Consider the following 7527-nt stretch of genomic DNA (forward strand, 5'->3'; position numbering starts at 1 on the left):
CAAAGGTTGGACGTGCCGACTTTTAAGTAGGTGGTCATAATGTTCTGGCTAATCAGTGTAGTTACTCAGTGGAATAATGAAAAGAACAAGGATTTAAAGCTATCGCGGTTCCAGATTGAAGCGCCTAGAACCGCTCGGCCGGCAAATCCCAGATGTCTTCGCTCGCATTCAGACCAGGTGGGTCGGGAAACCAGCACATCAACTGGAACGCTCCACTGGAGTGAAGTGCGCATAAGAAAAGCCGTATGCAGATCTGTGGAGAGTGACTGAGAACATAGGAGCTAAAATAATTTGATGGGACTTACCCCCTGTCATAAATGTCTATGTCTGAATTGTCTTCAGCACCAAACAATTCCAGCTGTGTCATGGAACTGGTGCTAACATATGAGAAGAAACTCATATTCGCAATTTGTTGAAGTTTGAGGAATAAATAATTAAAACATTGCATAGAACCGTTCTTTTTGTTACAATTTCTATTCATAAATTAGGCACTTTGCAGCATTCTACAGTTAAGTATCCGTTTATCTACAACAGAGCTCCAACAGCGTATAATTTCTGTAACTGGGGTTAATCTTTCAATGCCCAGTTATGCCTGCCGGGATGGAAGTAACTGTGAAAGTTACGTTGCCTGCACACCAGAAAGCAACACAAACATGGCAGCAAATTAGACTCGACGGTCTGGGTATTATCTGACAGGAGCAACAAACGCAGAGCTGGCGACGCTTGAGTGCGCTCAGTGAGGCTATTATAGAGTGCAACGACCCGTTAGCAACGATGCATGCTCCGTAGCGTTACAATGCGGTGTGAGTTGTAGTATTTCCTGCAACTGATGGAAATACATTCATAGCCTCTGGGCTCCTTCATTTTGGCGCAAACATTTGGCTTTTGCAAATAGTTGTGAAACAATGGCAGAAACTTGTTTGTGTATTATATCTACTGACACTTATAAAAACAAAGATACAGCTCACTAGGAATATTCATCGTGTATAAGCTAAAGACGTAGTTTAAGGATTTACGCCGTCGGTATGGTTGGACAGTTTACACATAGCTGAAGCACAGGTACTTCCTAATGCCGCTCCACAGCTGCTCGTTGTTACCGACTGCGACAATAATATTCCAGGCAGGCAGCAAGTTACACTGTGAGTTCTCTATCTACTGAGTCTATCAAACTTCCTGGCAGATTAAAAATGTGTGGCGGACCGAGACTAGAACTCGGGATCTTAGCCTTTCGCGGGTCGTGAGTCGTTCTTGGGTAGCTCAGTTGGTAGAGCACTTGCCCGCGAAAGTCAAAGGTCCCGAGTTCTTGTCTCGGTTCGACACACAGTTTTAATCTGCCAGGAAGTTTCACATGAGCGCACACTCCGCTGCAGAGTAAAAATCTCATTCTGGAAACATCCCCCAGGCTGTGTCTAAGCCGTGTCTCCGCAATAACCTTTCTTTCAGGAGTGCTAGTTCTGCAAGGTTCGCAGGAGAGCTTCTGTTAAGTTTGGAAGGTAGGAGACGAGGTACTGGTAGAAGTAAAGCTGTGTGGACGGGTCGTGAATCGTACTTGGGTAGCTCAGTTGGTAGAGCACTTGCCCGCGAAAGGCAAAGGTCCCGAGTTCGAATCTCGGTCCGGCACACGGAAGTTTCATGTCAGCGCACACTCCGCTGCAGAGTGAAAATCTTATTCTACTGAGTCTATCTTTGAATCATTGGCCCGCATCGGTAATCCGCCGGGCATATTCGATCCGGGGCCGACGCGCCTACTTGATTCCAGGAAGCATTACATTAGCGCTCTCGGCTAACTTGGCGAGTTAGAGCTGGAATGAAGTGGTTGCGCAAAAGACACTCATAGCGCTTACCAGTGACGGTCTGAGGTGTGTAGGGGTGATCTGTTATTCTGCGCAACGGATTAATATGAGATGTACCCTTTACCCTGTGGCTCCTGCAAGATGCAATTTCCACCCCCACAGTACTACACAAGTCAGACAGAAGCTCCTAACGTTCTAAAGAGAAATGCCTGAAAAAATTTCAGCAATAAATATCTTCTGGAGTCGTCCGCTGTAAGAAAATGACACACAAATTCACAAAATTTCTTACGTAACTAGTGGGATACTTGGGTACTGGAGTAGTGCTAGTTAGTGCATGAAAAACACAAAACTAACGGAAGTTACTATTTATTTTTCAAAAATTCTGAGAAATCACGATGGCACTTTTAGTTATGAATTGAACAAGTTATATCCTCGTTCTTTTCGGAATGTGAAGTTACCTCTCAAGGATAGGATTCGCTAATGAAATTTCTATACAAAGTTTAAGATGGTTGTTGACTTGGCAGAATGGCTACTCAACTTGAATAATTATTCTTTAGAATGTTGCTAGGTATGGCGAGGGCTATCGCATCTGAAATGTAGTGAAGTGTACTGTTGTGGAGGAAATATGGGGCTTGTAATAGCTGTAGTGCACAATACCATAAGCTGCGATGACTGCTGTCTGCACCACTCGCTGCTGACAAATAAGATAACTCTCTTTTTATCTGGATTGACCTTCGCCAATCTCAAACTCTCCCTATGCCTTGATGAAGTCAAGGATTCCTATTCGTCCCTAGTCTACCTATTGCTGTGGTACACCAGTGAGATAACCAGTCCACCACAATGCCACTCAAAATTCGCTCGCAGGCATTTAACTTTAACTCTGTCCGTTCACACCGCACAATAAGTGTGTCGGCCAACACAGTGAACAACGCTTAATAGCAAGGACTCAATATAGAGTAGCACTTCAATTCGCTCTCGACAGAGGTGCTCTCCCAGTGAAGTACTGAGGAGAGACTTGTTCCTCGCTCCAAGAGTGAGAACGGAACAGCGCCTCTCCACGCCAGACGTGAAGGGGTATATCTTTCGGTCTCTTCCATTATTCCTTCAGCTCAAGGCGTCATAAATATCGTTTACCAATCAGCATTGCTCTTCTAAAACGAGATAATGGCATCTCATTTAAGGCGACCAATCCGGAAACCTATAGCATTGGCGTTTGGCGTTTGCTGTCTCCCTGTGAAAATCTCTGAAACTACGTGCTACGTGTAAAGAATGCGTAGGCTGGCCGCTCCCACACAATGTAACGGAATTTGCTTTTAAGCCGAACACGGGGTCGTTCCCCCCTTTCACTCGAGCCCACGCTGTCTGCTCCACGGGCGGTCACCAGCCGACATAGGCTGGGTCATCCTCTGAAGGGACGGGCCTCCCAGTGTGTGGTCTACCTCTCTTGAACTAAAATCTCCTGTGACCGTCATGTCTGGAATGTATGTCTGTAAGCCAGCCTCGAGTATTTCAACCATGGTGCGCTTACTTGCTTTTTGTGCATCATATACATGAATTTATGCAACATTGACTTTATCTTATCGAGTTTGGGTTCGAATGAAGCGTCTTGATGTGCGGAATATGATCTCGAGGGCGTAATATGTAAGCAATGAAGGTCAGGAGACCATGATGTCTTACAACGGTACATGTAATACGAAGGAGGCACCTGTCTCTTCGAAAAAATATGGCCCTATGATAAATGTTCTGTAAACCCGGCTTCACACTGTGACCTTTTCAGGATGAAACCGTACTGGTTGATTTGCGTCTGGATTTTCCGTTGACAGTATTCGACAATTCTGCATATTGACATATCCTTTCAAATTGAAGTGGGCTTCTTCTGTGCACAAAATCTTCCATGGGGAATCATTGCCCACTTCCATGCGAGCAAGAAATTCTAAAGCAAAGGCCTCTCTTGTTGGCAGATCAATAGGAGGCAACTCACGCCCATGGCTAATTTTGAACGGATAGCAAAGGAGTATGTTTCGTAGGATCTTACGCACCATGCTCACAGGTATATCGAATGTTCGGGCCATTCTCCGTGCACTACAAGTTTGCATACCACCACTCGTCTCGTGCTGCATTTCTCTGGCCACTGATGTCGAATCAATTCGTTTCCTCCGTCTACCAGGTTGCACACCAAAAGAACCCGTACTTTCGAATTTCCAAATCATTTTCTCCAGACCCACTGCTATCATCGGACCAACGCCTTTGTTCAAACCCTAAAGTGCTCGGAACTTCTGCAGAGCGACGTGTGCACAGTCATCATTCTTGTATTAGAGCTTCACAAGCAGAGCGCGATCCTGCATTTAGACAGTCATGGCGAACGTCACAGACAGGAAAGTAGGAAAAGGCCTGTATCCGTCATGTTTATACCAACTTCAATGGGTCGTGCACATGACAGGTGTTTTCATTTACGTATTCTGACACATATAGCGTATTGATCAACTTTCACACTATTTTTTTTCTTCTGCCATAGGGATTCTCCCTTCTCCGATAATATACTGTTGCAATTTGAGGTCATTCTGACCAGTGGTGTTATTTCTACAGCCTTTTGGAAGTTTAACTTTAACTTTAATCACCTTGTACTTAAAAGAACCGCAGCATCGACAACTTCAATGATTATCCCACGTGAGTGCAACAGACTGCAGTAGCAGTGCGTTCCTCAAGCCAAATGCATGCAAGCAATGTCACTAGCAGTAGCCACAACTTGAATGCCGATGGCCATAGGCAGGACAACCCCAGACTACTAGCATCGACCGGCAGAGTACCGAAATTCAACTGCAGTGAAGCGAATTCTCTAGCAAAGGATCTAATCGAATGCACGCAAAGAGCACTATGTCTCTTGACAATATGCCTGGTTGTCCTAATAGTTGTACAAGATATTTCTGTAATTCCAATCAGGTACATTGTCTGGGTGATCATGACAGTTGCCGTCTCACAATGTTAGAGTTCACTACACACACACAGACTTTTTCTCTCTCTCTCTCCCCCCCTCTCTCTCTCTCTCTCTTTCTCTTTCTCTCTCTCTCTCTCTCTCTCTCTCTCTCTCTCTCACACACACACACACACACACACACACACACTCTATCTCTCTTTCATCGTAAAGTTGTAGGCAGAGCTTGACCCGTCTGAAGAGATGCTGTGAAATTAAAAAGAAAGGTAGGGAGGATATATTCCTTGAAGACAACTTCCTTTTTGCATTCTTTTCTGTATCCTATTAAGAACCTTATAATGTAAGGGTTGCCCAGAAAATAATGCACCGCATTATTCTCTTCAACTATTCTTCATTGAAGATAATGAGAATTACACATACGAAAGAATGGTATTTTTTCTACACACCCTTTTTATTCAAGTTAACCCCTTCTAGGCCTACCTCCAGCTCGAAACAAGGGTGTGTATGCCCTATCGGTACCAAACCTTGTCCTGGTGGCGGAGCCACTGCTTCACTGTGTGAATCACCTACTCATAGTCTTGAAAATGACTTCCACTAATGGCATCCTTTAATAGCCCAAACAAGTGGAAGTCCGAGGGGGTTAGGTCAGAGGTATAGGGTGGAAGGGGTAACACTGTCCAACCATTTTTTGCGATGTCTTCAGCAGTCCTCAGACTTGGGTGGTGCCCAGCAGCAAAACGTCTGGGTTGCTGTGGCACTGAAGCCGCCGGAAGCGCGTCTTGAGTTTTGTTAATGTGTTGACATTTGCTTCTGAATTAATGGCACCGCCTCCTGGCATCACATCAATGAGAATCACACCTTCACAGTCCCAGAACACGGTGAGTTGGGTGGCGCCCAGCAGCAAAACGTCTGGGTTGCTTTGGCACTGAAGCAGCCGGAAGCGCGTCTTGAATTTTGTTAATGTGTTGACATATGCTTCTGAATTAATGGCACCGCCTCCTGGCATCACATCAATGAGAATCACACCTTCACAGTCCGAGAACACGGTGAGTTGGGTGGCGACCAGCAGCAAAACGTCTGGGTTGCTGTGGCACTGAAGTCGCCGGAAGCGCGTCTTGAGTTTTGTTAATGTTTTGACATATGCTTTTGAATTAGTGGCACCGCCTCCTGGCATCACATCAATGAGAATCACACCTTCACAGTCCCAGAACACGGTGAGTTGGGTGGTGCCCAGCAGCAAAACGTCTGGGTTGCTTTGGCACTAAAGTCGCCGGAAGCGCGTCTTGAGTTTTGTTAATGTGTTGACATATGCTTTTGAATTAGTGGCACCGCCTCCTGGCATCACATCAATGAGAATCACACCTTCACAGTCCGAGAACACGGTGAGTTGGGTGGTGCCCAGCAGCAAAACGTCTGGGTTGCTTTGGCACTGATGTCGCCGGAAGCGCGTCTTGAGTTTTGTTAATGTGTTGACATATGCTTTTGAATTAGTGGCACCGCCTCCTGGCATCACATCAATGAGAATCACACCTTCACAATCCCAGAACACGGTGAGCATGGCCTTAGCAGCGGAAGCAGTTGCTTTGAATTTTTTTCTGTGTATAGTGGAAAGGGCGCCATTCCATCGGCTGTTGTTTTGTTAAGAGCTCAAAATGGTTAACCCAGGTTTCATCACCTGTCACAAACCGGGACAACAAGGCGTCCCCCCTAGTTTCAAAACGTTGCAACAAATCAAGACAAACTTTTTTTTTTGTGATCTACCGTTAGACACTGCGGGACCAATCTTGCACACACTTTCGAATATCCCAGAGTGTGGATAATTGCATGCACACCTCCTTTGCTGACTGACAGACGCAGCGCCAGCTACGGAGTCGTAAAGTGTCTGTCATCGGGAATGAGAACTTCAGCTCGCTGCAACGTGTCAGCTGTGACAGCCAGCCGTAGATGGTCTCCCCGACCGCTGCAGCTCGTAGAACTCTTCTGCAGTGAAGACCTTACCCTATGTAACCAGCGACTTACTGTACTTCTGTTGACAGCAGAAGCTCCATAGACTTTGTACAAGCGATTGTGAATATTTCCCACAGTTTCTTTCTGTTCAGTGAGAAATTCAATGACGGCACTTTGCTTATAACGTACACCATCTACAGACGCCATTTTGAAACCGTACTGCAGCTGAGATTTCTGTCGGAAGTGCCAGAAACGTGGCGAGCTCAATCAGGAAACTTCAAATAATACATACCTAACCTTTCACATTCGTAGCATTGTTTTCGGCGGAGAAAAAGTGCGGTGCGTTACTTTCTGGGCAACTCTCGTATCATCATACCCTGATACAAGTCATAAACATATTTATCGTACAAAAATACACCAGATTTCTGTACCGCCCTGATTTTGATTATATATTAATGTAAGTAAAAATAGTTTTTAATAATGTATTAAGAATTACATGGAAATATGTAACGTAGTCTTATATTGTATGGAAGGTGGTAATCCGATCAACCACCTGGTGGACGTACTTGGTGATCGTTGTGTTTACAGCACTTCTGTCCGTCGCCAGCTGCTGGCGAACATGAACACCTGTAAGCGGCGCAATACAGTTATGCTTATGTTTGCTCATAATGATTGTACATTTGACACCCCTACTTGTAGCACTCTTTATGATAGTGGAAAGTGTACATGCAAAGTGAAGCACTATACAACACTAAGAGGCAACATCTAATATTTTAAAGGATACGGTGTGTTGTAACTCCGTAGGCTGTGTTGCAAGATGATTTATGAAGTTATGATATCGTGATAATAAAACAT

This window comes from Schistocerca gregaria, chromosome 6, assembly GCF_023897955.1.
Source record: "Schistocerca gregaria isolate iqSchGreg1 chromosome 6, iqSchGreg1.2, whole genome shotgun sequence".
Classification (NCBI taxonomy): Eukaryota; Metazoa; Arthropoda; class Insecta; order Orthoptera; family Acrididae; genus Schistocerca; species Schistocerca gregaria.